The sequence below is a fragment of the Mus pahari genome, chromosome 7 (genome assembly GCF_900095145.1).
Source record: "Mus pahari chromosome 7, PAHARI_EIJ_v1.1, whole genome shotgun sequence".
NCBI classification, from domain to species: Eukaryota; Metazoa; Chordata; class Mammalia; order Rodentia; family Muridae; genus Mus; species Mus pahari.
In genome coordinates, this window is record NC_034596.1 from 77,422,833 (window position 1) to 77,437,871 (window position 15,039).

At 43.8% G+C, this 15,039-nt stretch overlaps 1 protein-coding gene across 11 annotated transcripts in view; it reads left to right on the forward strand.

Moving 5' to 3' along the window:
* Sipa1l1 (signal induced proliferation associated 1 like 1) overlaps positions 1-15,039 on the forward strand; it is a 281,885-nt gene that overhangs the window by 101,834 nt on the left and 165,012 nt on the right. Inside the window, exon 4 of one of the 11 annotated variants that reach the window (XM_029540742.1) lies at positions 9,968-10,104. The exons of the other annotated variants lie outside the window; for them this stretch is intronic. The gene's annotated coding sequence lies outside the window, so the exon portion shown is untranslated. The remainder of the gene's footprint in view (positions 1-9,967; positions 10,105-15,039) is intronic. 11 annotated transcript variants of the gene reach the window in all.

Genomic DNA, 15,039 nt, shown 5'->3' on the forward strand with positions numbered 1-15,039 from the left:
CTCCCTCTCCCTTCCTCCCTCTCCCTCTCCCTCCCTCTCTCCCCCTCTCCCTCCCTCTCTCTCCCTCTCCCCTTCTCCCTCCCTCCCCACTTTCCCCGAAGTGTATGTAGGCCAGGCTGGCCTAGAAGTCATAGGGATCTGCCTGCTCTTGCCTCCTAATTGATGGTCATTAGGAGGCATGTACTCTTGTGCCCATTGATATAGGGGAATTTTAAAAGAAACATTTTAGCTTAAGGAGGATTCTCTCCCCCAGTGAATTTCTATTCTTTTGTAAAGAAATTTTAATGCACCATTATTCTTTGTGAATAAATACTTTATTAAAACAGTATTGGTGCTGTAGACTTAGAATAGGATTGCTACGGTGTGACAAGGGTTCCTCCACATTTGGGAGCAGAGGTAGATGCAGGTGCATTTCTGACAAGCCTGTCTTGCTAAGCCTCTTCCTTAGCACCACATGAGGCTTATCCACATGCTCGGGGCACTGTCGATGAGCACTGTTTCTGTCTTCCTTCCAGTTTTTCTGCCTGGTAGCTGTCTGAATGGAAAGGTCTGCCCGTTGCCTTCTGTTGTTGGGCCTTGAGCTTTCTCTTCCTCTCTTAGCCCTTTTGCTGAGGTGCAGTCTTTGATCACATCATTTCCTTGCCACTGGCCCTGTGGGCTGGCAGGTGCTGTCACCAGTGTTCTCTGCCCCCTGTTTATTGCATCCTGGAGAGAAAGCAGAGAGTTCATGTGAGTGAATGAGCTAGTCTATGAGGAGCACTCCAGACTGTGGCTGCCTCCACTCAGGAAGGATGTTTGTATATCCATCATCCTTCATACTGCACTGTAGTTACATTAGTGTCATCGGCCTTGACACAGCCCTGGCATTGCTGCACTGTCGGAGTGATTCTTGGTAGTTCCCACATATACAGTGCATAGTGGGTACTTACCATATGTGCAGTGAGTAGATGGGTGAGCAGAAGAGGAGAGAGAGACTGGCTTTCTGGTGTTCGCTTTGATCTACTTAGCCCTCTGGACAGAAGGCAGTGAGCTGCATAGATGCTGGGATAGAGTCCGTTTTCCACTTGTGCTTCTTGCTAACCAGGACGGAGGCTGGAGCTCGTGCACACTGCATGACACACTGCATTGGTGTGGTGGCCTTCACCTCGGACTGGAAGACTGTTGAGGGACTCAGTATTCACTTTCCCCAGGATAGTTATGGAATAATTCTTGCTGGTTGCTGGGACTGGGCTTCAGCGCTTCAGAGTAAGCAGGAGCAGGCTTTGCCTTTACGTTTTTCCAGAGTTGGGGTGGGGACAGATGCCCTCCTGCACACCCCATCCTCAGTGTGTAAGTGCTGAAGTGGTGGATGGAGATGAGGAGAGAAGATTGACAGAGGAGGCCTTGTGTCTTCTTACAAACATTAGTTCTCTCCTGGCAAGTACTGCTGTTCTCTCAGAACATACAGCCGATTTGAAGGCAAAGCTGCTTCAGAGGCGGTGCCAAGGTCTTACAGGCAGGAAGCACTGGCTCCAGGCTGCTTTGCATGTGTTGGCATTGGTGTAAGGCGGTTACACAGCACAGGCTACCGCAGTGTCACTTTACCTTCGAAAGTGGAGAGAGCAAAGAGCGGACCCTGAGCAGCCCTTCCCTTTAAGCCATCGCTACTAAGATACGTTAGTTTCACCAGCCAGATCTTGTTGTTGACTCAGGCATGTAGCTTCAAGGGAAGCCCGCAGGGCCTTATAAAGCCAGGTGCCTTGCTTCCTGTACACTAGCTGTTAGCTCATTTGGCAGCAAAAGGAAGGTGGAGAGTGGGTATTGGGTAAACAGTGGGTCTCAGTTCCTTTCACTCACACACTCAACATTTAGTGAGTGTGCAGGTGAGTGTGTGAGTGAGTGAACACACTGGTCATGGAGAGTCCAGGCATTTGGTGCCAATGCTGTGTTATGGTCTAAAGGGGTAAAGGTTTGCTTTTGGTTTTGCATTGCTGGGGATCAGACTGTAAGTGTGCCATGAGGGAGCTCCATTGTCTCCCTTGGCCTGAGCCTGGGTTTTGTTTTGACTTGAATCCCAAGCTCCTCCTGCCTCAGCCTCTCCAGTGCTGGGACTCCATGTGTGTGCCACCATCCACATCTGGCAAACTGTCAGTTTTTAGTCTTAAAATCAGGGTGCTCTCTCGGGTTCCTGGAAAATCACCTTAGCATATCTTTAAGTCCATGTAGTAGGGCAGACTTAAAGGGTGAGAGACAAGGGGCTTTTTTAACGTGCTCATGACTGGACTAATCAAATTTGCTTAAATAATTTTGTTGAATTACTGTTATTTCAACTTCTAGGATCAGTGTATAATTTATCTTCTGTATTTATGGGCTTTTCTCAGAGGTGTGTGTGTGTGTGTGTGTGTGTGTGTGTGTGTGTGTGTGTGATTTTTTTTCCACTTTTAATCTTAGTTCTGTGGGGATTTTCCTGACAGGTATGTTAAAGTCTGTATAATTGTACTATTGGAAAACCATGTTGAGAACCAAGAACTAGATGAGATAGTTGGTACAAGTCTGTAATCCTAGCATGTGCTGGATAAAGCAGGAGTATGGTGAATATTCAGCCAGCTAGGCTACACAAGGAAAGTCGGTCTTTCTGTGTTTCTTCAAATAATTAAAGGAAAAAAAAAAGGTATTCCCAGAACTTTTAGGCTTCTTAGAACTTGAGGGTGGTTAAAAGTTTCCAAGATCATATCAATCCCATGCATAATTACTTAGCAGATGTGTAATAGGGAATTCATGGCTCTTTTCATCTTCTTACCTCTGAATAGAGGTCATAAGAAACTCTGTTTCCATTGTGTGGGGGGCTCTTCTGTAGGTCAGGGTGGCCCTGTGAACTTGTACTCTGGGGAGAGCAGTTCCTGTGAGGCAGCCTAAATAGGTTTTTGTTGGCATACTTTAGGGGTATCCATGTGCTCTGCACAGTACTGAGACACTTATGACTTCATTCTGGTGTGCTGAGCAGTCGGAAGTGAGTTTCTCCAAACCACCCTCATGTGAAGAATGGCCCCTTGTATCAGTTATGTAAAGGACATTCCAGGACCCTCAGCTGCAGGATGCTCTGTCTTCCCAGCTGCCTCCCTGCCTTATGGACGCCAGTTCCAAGAAGAAGAAGGCTTTGTCTGTTGTATATAAACCAGTGTCACTAAGGCTTTGTCCAAGCAACGTAATTGCTTAAAAGCCTGGCGAGACATTCTTCACCAGATAATAATTTAAATAAAGGTTAAATTTAGAGCCTAACTTACATTAGTTTAAAAATTAGCCATTGCCTTTAGAAAGCAGATATGACATACTAGGGCCTGAGGGTGTAATGTCTGAATTCAGTTTCTATAGGTCTGTATTAGACTTTCAAAGGCAGTGAGCACTTGAGACTTTTTGAACCCATGTGCAAACCATCCTACTTGGGACTTAATATCTGGCATGTATGTTGGCTTTTTAATTCATTAGAGAATAGAATCTAGTTTTTGTACAGTAATTTTATTGGATATTTTTTAGTTTGATGAAGAACTATTAGCAAAGTGGAAAAATGTGAAGGTTAACTTCATGTTGATCAAGTTACTGTGCTCCTATGCTTCATAGTATATTTAGGAAAGCCAGAGCGTTCCCTTAGAGGGCAGTGGAGGCAGCATTAACACAGAAGGGGTTGTGAGAGGAGGAGCAGTTCTTCCCTAAGGCTGGAAGTCAGCTGCAGGTCCTGTGCAGTGAGCTTCACCTGTGCAAGTGGCGCATCAGTACAACATACAGATGACTCCTCAAGCCCCGTCTGTCAGACGGCTGCGCACCTAACGGATAATGCAGTGTGTAAGAGGATGGGCTTGAGTACCTTTTAATTGTCAGATAAATAAACATACATTGCTATTGCTTTGATGTATTTGAATCATTGCTTGAATTTTATGTGAAATTCAAAAACTGGCCAAGTTTAAAACAAATATGTGAATTAATTTTACTTAAGGGGAAAAAGCTATTATAATCTAGAGTCAGTATTTTATCTATATGACTTAAAAATGTAAAAACACTGGGCTGGAGAGATGGCTCATTAGTTAAGAGTACCACCTGCTCTTGCAGAGGATCCAAATTCAATACCCATCACCAACATGAAGGCTGACAGCCATCTGTAACTCCATTTCCAGAGGCTCTGACATGGTCTTCTGGCCTTCGTGGGTGCCAGGTATGCATTTGTGCACAGACATACATATAGAACAGAGCAGAACAGAACTGAACAGAACAAGAACCCTCCCACACACACATAAGTAAAATGGAAAAAAAAGGCAAAACACATTTAAATTATTTCTTTTCAGTTGTATGCATATTTTAGTTTCTGCGAGGCATGTGCACATGAGTGCAGACGCCTGTGGGGATGAAAAGAGTCGGGGCTCTGAGCTCCCACTGTCGTGGGCTGCGACATGCCTGCTGGACTAGAACCCAGGTCCTCTGGAGGAGCGGTGGTACTCTTAACTGTTGGGCCATCTCTCCAGTGTGTTTCCCCCAGGTTTGTTTTTATATAGGAACACTTATATTAGTTTCTGAACACTATTCTTCTCTTGGTTTTAATGACTGTTGTCACTCACCTTGGTGAATAGTTCCCTTGAGGCTGAAACCTTTTAATGATGCTCAGTTTGACATTATATCTCTTTGATATTTCAGCAACAGTAAATCAGGTATTATTTTGTAACCCTTCTGTGTCTGTTTTATTATTTTCTTACATCATAACAAGTATCATTGAGAAGAAAAAATATAGGGAGGTTTTAAGTGCATTTTGTTTGTAAGAGGAAATATTGTTCATATTGCTACAGTGTTTGGTATATTTCTGACATAAAGCTACTATGGATATTTTTGGATTATTTAACTCATCTTTGGAATAATTTCAAGATCACCATGCAATTGAATTGGCATATAGTGACATTGAAACAGTGGAGATGGTTCTACATTTTTTTTCCTCATTTGTTGTATATCTATTTAGACAGTGCCAAGTACTTGCTCGCAATAGCCATTTTTTATTAATTACATAAATGCCAAATCTGTTTTTTAAAAAAAATTAACATTCAGTATTAGCTACCCAATAGTAATGTATGTGTTATATAGAGAACATTTTCAGTCAATGGTTCTAGGAATGGAGGTGTTTATTGTATAACTTGGTATTTTTAATATCTCAATCTTTAATGTTTTATAGTTGCTTAGTGCCGGCACTTTACCCTTCTCACTCCTCAGAATCTCCCCTTTGAGGAGGTGGATCATCCAGTTTAAAAACTAAAGGAAACCAAATTCACATACTGGTGGATTTCTGACAGTTGCAGAGAAGGGATCGGCTACTTGTTGTCTCTGGAAGTCTGGCTGCCAGTCTTGATTTGGTTTTCCTGTGCCACCTTCATGTCAGTAGATTTCTTTCTTCTGAACTGACTGACTGTGGCTTTTGGAAACTGTGCTGTCTTTGGGTGCTCTCTAAAATATGAGTGGCAGTTGCAGGCAGCCCTCTTTAGTTTTAGTTTGGTTTGGCTTTTTTTTGCACCCTCTTGTTTATCAGGCATCATGCTAAACTCTAGGAAGATCGTATTTTTCCAAGTGATCATCATAGAATGTGTGGGTTAGTGGATGTCATGAAACAAATAGGACCACCTCCATATGAAAGTATTTACACATAATGGGGCAGTAAGCACACACGAGAACCTGAGGACAATGGCATTTTATCATGCTAGGGGCCTCACATACGCTGGGCATGCTCTCTCTGAGCAGGATCTCCAGCCCCTACTATTAAAAACCAAATGAGCCAGAAGCAAGATGAGCAAGAGCCTTGTAGACTGCATTCCCAGTCGGTTGTATATGAAAGATTATGGTGGTGAGCATGGGGTTGGTGCTCTCAGTAGGTCAGTGCCTCAAAATTTGGAAGATTTGCTGGATTGTCTGCAGGCTTTTGGATCCTGTCAGTAATTTGAGATTTGATACTAGATGTAAAGAGGCATGGCTTTAGGTAAGTACATAAACAAACTGACAGGAAGATAGTGACAACCCTTTACTGAGGTTTTTCGAGACATGACAGGATTGGTTACCTGCCTCACACCCACCACCTGCTCCCTATTGCCTTATCACATGGTTGTGTTTCAGAGCCCTTCCTTGACACAGTTTAGGCTGTGTGGTGCCTTGCACTGTTGTCTTACTTGTAACGTGATGTAGAGGAGGTGATCAGAGCCTCTGAGCTTGTGTGGAGACCTGGGTTCTATTCTTACCCTGAAGAAAAGAAGAAAGGACTGTCTGTGCTCTGGGGGAAATTCTCTGGTGGCCCATGTCTGTCGGCACATTCTTGTTTAAACTTGTCTGATAGTGAGGAGCCAACGGAGCCTACATAGGTCTGCAACAGAGACAACAAGGTCTTTGTTTGGACCCTTTGAGAAATACAGGCCACTGTATTCAGGGCTGAAGTGCAAAGAGATGGTGTGCTGGCTTAGTTTCCTGCTTGCAGCCTAATGGCATGGCTACAGAAAGGATTTGCCAAAGGGAGCACGTGTGAATCCCTTGAAGTTTCAAAGGAGCCGAGGCAGGAGAGAATTTGTTAACATAATGCTGATTTTATTAGTTCAGAAATGTAGAGTTTCATAACTGTTTTCCCAGCAGTATAAAAGATGAGGTTGGTGATTTATGAGGAGGAGGTGACTCATGGGGGAGCTGTTTGAAGGCCACCGTCTCAGAATGTTCTTTCTTACTCTCTGCAGTTGGGAGTGTGACATAGCTGGTGAGTCGGGTGGCCATTGTTGAACTGAGCAACTTTAGTTTTGCTTGTAGATGGCGCTCGTAAGAGCCCCGAGCATAAATTATTATCTCCTTGGTGTTCTAGAGGTTCTGAAGGCCAGTCTTCTGAGTGGAGCCTTTAAGAAACTGTGAAAAGCATTAGCCTTGTGACCTGGAGCTGGGTCATCTCTGAGCTGTACTGTTGCACTGCATGTGGCCCTGAGCTCCCCAAAGCTAGCTGTTTGTTCCATAAGGTTCTTAGGGCAGGCTTTCTTAACTGTACCTGAGGAAGCCTTCATGGAACTCAGTTCATTTTCTCCTTAGGGAGTACGTCTTTTCTCTTCTCTTCTCTTCTCTTCTCTTCTCTTCTCTTCTCTTCTCTTCTCTTCTCTTCTCTTCTCTTCTCTTCTCTTCTCTTCTCTTCTCTTCTCTTCTCTTCTCTTCTCCTCTCCTCTCCCCTCCTCTCCTCTTCTCTTCTCTTCCTTTCTTTTCAAGGCAGGGTTTCTCTGTGTAGCCCTGGCTGTCCTGGAACTCACTCTATAGACTAGGCTTGCCTTGAACTCAGAAATCCGCCTGCCTCTGCCTCCCAAGTGCTGGGATTAAGGGCATGTGCCACCACTGCCCGGCTAAGTCATTTTCATGCATGGATTTTATCTGTAATATTGTCTTACTTCTGTTCCCTCTCAAGTGTGTACCCACCATACTTGTTCCTTCAGCCTCTTTGAAATGTCTCCTTGAGGGAGACGCTGGTCTCGATGTAGTGCTGTGTTTGCAGGACATGGCTCTGCAGCACTACAAGAATAATTGAATTGACTGCTGGGGTGACCAAGGACATGTATTGATATCTTCTGCTCTTGAAAATATGCCTTGATAAGATGTCACAGACAAAGTGTTTTTTACTAGAAGCCAGCTCAGGATGTCTGTTGGATTATTGCTCCAGAGAACAATGGTGTCTACCCTGAGCAAAACTGATGACAGAAAGTCAAAATTGTATTCAAGCTGATAATGATACAGTTACAGTGCAGATGTACTTGGAAAGTGTGGTCAGACATTCTAAGAGGAATGCTGTCAATTTAACAGATGCTTTCTTTAGTCTGAAGTGATATATGCAGCTTCTTGTTAGCTGCTCTTTAAGTTGAAGACCTTTGCACTGTAGATAACTGGTAGTATTGACTCCGGAAAGCCCATGTTTAATAGTTATCATACATCATCCGGGCCCTTATTTAAACAGGCGTTCTCGCTTTTGGAGGTGCACATAGCATGGGCATGGAGAAAGCAGACCTCTGCTGGCCTGCGGCTTCCCTGTGCTTCCCTCCGAGCTGGAGTCCTTTAGAGTTTGCTGTGTGCTGCCTTTTGCTGTCCTGGGCGCTTTCATACACGAGTCCTCTGTTGGCTCATCGTACCCTTACACTGGCAGTGGTCCTTGCCTAGCTCTTGGTGCTTGGAAGTTTTCAGCCTTTTGTCATTGACTTTGCTATTGTAGATTTTTATAAAGTCTCTCTTTATAAGGCTGAGGAAGTTCCCTTTGATTACTGTTGGTAAGAGTTTGTTTTAATCGAGAATGTGTATGTTCATGCACGTGTGTACGTTTGCGTATGTGTACGAGTGTTGTATGCATTAAGGCAGGGATCAATGTTGGGTGCCTTCCATCTTACATATTATTTTATTTTATTTTATTTTATTTTATTTTATTTTTGAGACAGGTTTTCTGTGTAGCCTTGTCTGTTCTGGTACTTGCTCTGTAGAGCAGTCTGGCCTTGAACTCAGAGATTTGTCTATCTCTGCCTCCCATGTGTTGGGATTAAAAGCGTGCACCACCACTGCTTCCATCTTAACTCTTTGAGATAGTGTCAGCCAGTGACTCTGGTCCACTGCTTACTGTTTTGACTAGACTGGATAGTGAGGTCCTAGGCTCAATCCACTTGTCTTTACCTCCTTCTAGAGTTTGCTGCTTACACACACTTGCCGTCACACCCAGCTTCTGTGTGGGTGCTGGGGATCTGAACTCAATCACTGCACCCACTGAGCCATCCACCTAGCTCCAGGTTTTACTGTATAATCCTAAAAGGGAAGGTTGTCTGTGTGCCTTCCCTGGTGTGTACACATGCATTCTTTGCCTTGCTTTGGCATTGTGTGAAGTTGAATTCATAGGGTGACTTGGAAGTCTTCTATTATCTAGAAATTTGTGAGGTATTGGATTGTCTCTTTTTTTATCTGGGCCTGGGATTTTTTCTGTGTGGAAAGACTTAATTACTACTTTTAATTAAGACTTTTAAGTAATTACTTTTGAATTACTTTTAATTCAGTTTCTTTTTATAGACCTCTTTACTTTTTCTTCTTGATTACTCCTTTATACTTTTCTTGGAGTTTGGTGTGTCCTGCTTACCTTGTTTGGTAGCTGCATGGTCTGAATGTGACTTGTCACCCCCGAAATACCGGTGGAGCCCATCTCCACTGTAAGGCATTACAGCTGTGGCGACTGTTCTAACTGCGCTGCTTGATTAGGGCAGGATACGGCTGATTTATAGACTAGGGATATCTCACACACCTTCACCAGACGCCTGTGCCAGACTCCACCAGCAGGAAGGCTTTCCTAGATGCGAGCCTCAGCTCTAGTCTAGAACTCCAGGCCTCAGGTCCCTCTTCTCAGCCACTTTCCATGCTGGGTCTGGGGGCAGAATTCCATTCTCAGGAGCTTTGCAGTCTCTTTCACGGTGGACTCTGTTCTGTTTTCTTTTGTTGTAATTTTTCTTCTTTCTTGGCTAGTCTAAGTAGTAAAAACTTGTCAATTTTACTGATTTTTTTCAAAAAGCCAATTTTTGGCTTTACTGTTTTCTCTATTATTATTATTTTGTTTATTAAATGAGATGAGTTAAAGTCTTTCTTTTGTTCTGCTAAAGTTTAAAAATAAAGTTCTAGGGGCTGGAGATAATGGCTCAGTAGGTAGGAGTACTGGCTGCTTTTCCAGAGTTCAGTTCCCAGCACCACATGTTGGTTCACTATCATATGTAATGTAATCTCATGCCCTCTTCTGGCCTGCAGGTGCACATGCAGATACATTAAGTAAGTGAGTAAACACATAAATAAATACATAAATGTTTAAAAAAAATTCTGCATCAGATTTAGCTGTGTTATGTTAATTTAAATTTTTTATTATGTTAATATTTAATTTTACTTTTGATTGTTTTCTGACAAGTGGGTTGTTTACAGATTTGTGTTTGACTTCTAGATTCTTTTGGTGTAGAACTTGAGCACATTTGACACCAGCCCAGGACTGTGAGTTTACCAGACTTGCTCTGTGACACGGCAGGTGTCCTCCCTTCTTGGGCCTTGACCTGTGTGTCCCACTGGGATGTTAGTCAAGTGGTGAGTGCTTCCCCACAGTTCCCTGCATTTTGTTTTATTTTTGGACTGATAATTGTATCCATTACTTAACGTGGATGCAGAGGTTATAGGTGAATTGTCCCTCCCTTCAGACTGGACTGCCAGAGTGAGTTCTCTGGGGTCTTGTTACATCTCCCTGGTGAACTGACCTGCCTTCGTCCTGAGTCTTTCCCCTTTGTTCTTTAGTGATTTTTATGTCTTAGAATCTTTTTTCCTGACGATGGTGTAGTAGCCCACCCTCAGTGCCCACAGTCTTTCTCTCTCATGTAGTGCTGGTTGTGCTACTGAGGGCCCAGTGCCTGCTGCACCCTGCTGTGTTCTTGAGCTAGCTGCTCTAGCCGATATCTTTGAAGGGTATTTAATGTCAGCTATAGTAAGGATGTTACAGTACAGTCTTTTACATATATTAAAATGTGCTGCATGTTCCCAGCTTTGTCTGTGAACGAGCTAGCAGGTCCGAGTGGCGTTACTGTACAGCTTCAGGGGGCAGATGGTCACAGATGGTCTGCTGACTTCAGTCACTGAGTTAAGAGAGTCCCCTGTCTGAAATCTTCCCTCTGGCTCCTTCATAGCCAGTAGCATTCTCGGGTCTGTTCTTCTGGCTCCTCCTTTTGAGATTGCTATTTAATGTAACAACTCAAATGAAGTCATCTAGTGTAATGAGAGCACCTCCTTCCCTTGCCTTTGAGATTCATCCAAGTGATGGTGTCTGTCTGTGGCTTGCTGCTTTCTGTTGCTGGACAGACTGCTTGTGTAGTTACCATTGAAGGACACTTTGGCTAACTCTAGTTTGGGGTGCTTACAAGTAGAACTGTCATAAACAGCATTCAGGAAAACCCCACCCCCTTTTCAAATAGCTCTGGGGTTTGAACCCAGGCCTTGTCCAGTCTAGTCAAGTGCTGGTTCCTTATCACCCACCCATAGCCCCCTTAGATTTCGTTTCTCTGAGGAGATATGCAGGTGTGTGATTTTGAGTCCTGGGTAAGAGTGTTACAGAAACCCACCAAGCTGTTTTCAGGAGTGGCCAAGCCACATGTGCCATGTGTCTCCATCATGTTTGTTTGAGAGCTCCCTTTGAGCTCCCTTTGCATTTCTTTGACAGTCCTAGTAGGTACAGAACATGCCACTCTGTGGTTGTAATTTAAATTTCCCAGTAGCTTGTGATTTTAAATCTTTCATGTATATTTTCCATCCTTCTTTTGTCTTTGGTGAAGCTTCCTTTCAGTGTTTTTTTTTTTTTTTGAACAGTTTCTGAGAAATTATTTGGAGCCCCTGGGATGTCATTTCTTGATAGCAGAGGTTACTGTGGGATTGCAGCTGTCAGGTGGTTTGGTAAAGTGGCGCTGCACCTGCCCTTCTCTCAGTTCACATTTCTGTCCTTGGTGTGAGCTCTGATGACTCCTTCCCCATGTTGTTCAGATTTATTGCGTTAATGCAGAAATCATACCTCTCAGGACTATTAGAGAGTCGATGAGATGCTCTGAGGGACAGGCCGAAGTGAAGCCCTCAAACTCTGACCTGACCAGACCAGATGCTGCAGCCCACCCCAGGCTGTGTGGGTCTGGAGCTGCACCAGGTGTTGTCTGAAGGGGGCAGCTGCCCAGCTTCATGGCTTACCAGCCATCAGAGCCTTTGAGAAAGAAGCCCGTGGGTATTGTTGAGCAATCCCAAACACCAGCAAATTTTCTTGGGAGAATTTGTGTACCTACTTGTAGGCTTCGGCACAATGTCTGCGGGCTATGCTGGCGTTGCTGTCCCGGTAAGTTAGTTATTGAGAGTGCAGAAGAAGGCTGCCGTTTCCCTTATCTAAGTTTCCCAGGAGTCTCTGAAAGGTCTCACACTCAGTTTTGATGACGTCTTATGGCAAGTTTTTCTGAAAAGCCTTTTCTGAGCTGGGTGCAGTGGCATTTGCCTTTACCCCCAGCACTCGGGAAGTAGAGGCAGGTGGATGTCTGTGAGTTTAGGGGCAACCTGGCCTACAAAGTGAGTTCACTTTGTAGTGTCCACCTTATAAGTGAAGACAAACAGAGCTACATATGAGATCCTGCTTCAAAAAACAAATCAAAAAAAATAAAACAAACCCTCTTGAACCATTTTATACATTGGATATTTTTGAATTCTTTAGAGTTTCCAGAGGAGAGGGTCTGTCTGAATTCTTATCAGTATTAATATAAACAGTGACAACAAAGACTGGTGTTGTTATAACAAAAGTGATCAGATGTCAGCTGTTCACCCTGAGATTTGCGGAAGAAAAACCAATTCCACTGTTTGGACCCAAATTTGAAGCAAGCTTTATTAAATATTAAATACTGACCCAGAAGAGCTGGATTTTGATCAGGATCATTCCCTGAAGTTTCTCAGCTGAGAGGTTCTGAGACACATGTTAAACTCATAGGCCACTGTACTTTCCCATGAGGCTTTGTAGGAGAATAACAAGAACTACAATTCCCAGTATTCTAGTAGGTTACCTGGTCACTGGGCAGGTAGGGCTTACAGGTTAATTTTGGATATTCCAGAGCTTTCCATGTTCTTTTCACACTTGTTATGTTCATTTGGCGTAATTGGTATGAATGGAGCTTTAGCATCTTAGTGGACAGGAAGGGAAACTACTCTTTTTTTTTTTTTTTTGTTTTTTTTTGTCCTGGAACTCACTTTGTAGACCAGGCTGGCCTCGAACTCAGAAATCCGCCTGCCTCTTCCTCCCGAGTGCTGGGATTAAAGGCGTGCGCTACCACGGCAGGCTCAGGAAACTACTCTGTATGTCCTTGTCCTCACTCCACTGACTGGTGCACAGTACTGGCTGCTGAGCATGCCGTCAGGGGTGCTTGTGTACATGTACATACCTGCGTTATAACATGGCATTTGTTGCACAACACAGATCTTAGATTTTCAGTCTCATTGTTTTTCTCTTTTCAACATGTGAACTGGACTAACAAGCCTTTCAGTATCATAGAGAAATTATTGGTCCCTTCCACATTATCATTAACCTAATTTTAGTTAGAGGATTTTAGAACTGTAACTTGAATTTCTTCCCAATGAAGGAACAACCTATTTTGAGGGACATTTGTAGGCACAAACTTTTTTTGCAGCCTACTTTTAATAAGGGTTCAGTCTCTGCTCTAGCCAACCACCCAGCAGAGGTAGTGGAAGAGAAAAGTTATTCAGATATGGTGGAAGTGGACCTGTTCAGCAATAGTTCTTTGGGGGCAAGCTTGACCTTCTTTGGCAGCAGTTCAGTCCCTTAGCAGCTCCAGACCAGTCCTAGGCTAGCAATCAGCACACACGAACTGGCAGCTTCTGTCCAGTCCTGAAGGCAGGTAGATGGGACACACGAACTGGCAGCTGCAGACTGTTCCTTTCAGTAGGCAGACACCAGGCATTAACCAGCAGCTGCTGTCCAGTTCTGAAGAAACCTTTAGGCTTGCCAACTGGCCCAAGGTGTGGCCGTGGAATCGGCAAATTGCCACAGGAGCCTCACAAGCAGTTTTTGGACTCACTTCTCTGAGTGGCAGCATTGGGAGCAAACAAACCAAACCAGTGCTCAGTGCTTGTCTCCCACTGTCTGGGACGTATACTCCTCACCTCAAGTCCTGCCACATGAGTGCAATAGCAAAGCATCCTTTCACTTTAGCAAGACATCGTTTGACATAACTAACTTTCCAAACAAACTAGAAATTTCCACTTCAGACATTGTTTACAAGTAGAGATTAAAATGTCCCTGGCTGTGGTGGCAGTGAGATGTGCTCACCTGACACTGAGTATCTGCTTTTCTTCACACTTGGATGACTTCCAGGATTAGATTTTACACACACGCACACACACACACACACACACACACACACACACACACACACCATATGTGTGTGGATGCCTGTGCAGACTTGAAGAGGGTGTCAGACCCCAGGAACTGCTGTTGCACTTATGAGCTGGACATGGGTGTTGGGAATTGAACTCGAGTTGTTTGGAAGAGTGGAAATGCTCTTTGACTGTTGAGCCATCTTTCCAGCTCCCAGGAATCCAGGAATCTGAAAATCAGTCTGTCTGTCTGTCTGTCTGTCTGTCTCTTTCTCTCTCTCACACCCAAAAACAATGGTTATCTGTGCTCTATTTGCTTTGAATTAAAATACTCATATATGTGTCATAGGTATAGCTCAATGGTACATAATAATCTTATCATACTTGAAGCCTTGGGTTTAGTCCCTAGCGTTAAACAAACTAAAACTTGCAAAACTCAGTGTATAGACTTGTTTCTGCTGGTTAACGCCCTGCTGTAGAGATGCTGGTTGATGCGTAGTTGTAGTCTAAGGAACCTGTGCCTTTGGGTGCTGAGGATGGAAACGAGCACACAGAGCATGCTGCACTGTCCTGTCACTTCATCTCTGAATTGTTCCATCCTCAGCTGTAATTGTTCTTATTTCACATAGGTGGGAGTGTTTGCATGGCATTGAAATTGGCTCTATGAAGGTGATAAATTGAATGGTGTTAGGACTAAGAAGCTCTTCATTAAAAAAAAAAGTGAGAGTAAAATCATAAACCATTATAGGAAGAGATTTTGTATGATTTATAGCATTATAGCTGCAGGATATAGAGCATATGAAAGAAGAACACTTCCACAACTGTATTGAGAGATACAACACTTGAACAAGCAGTTCACAGGAAGATGCATATTGGTTAAGAAGTCTAGAAGCTTCTAAAGATGTCCTCAGAGTCATTTATTAGGGAAGTACAAATTAGATGCATGATGATATAACATTATAGTCTTAGCAGGATAGCATGTGAGGCAGGCCACTCATCCAGGTACAGTGCAGCTGAGGCAGACCACATATCCAGGTGCAGTACAGCTGAGGCAGGCTACTCACCCAAGTGCAGTGCAGCTGAGGCAGGCCACACATCCAGGTGCAGTGCAGCTGAGGCAGG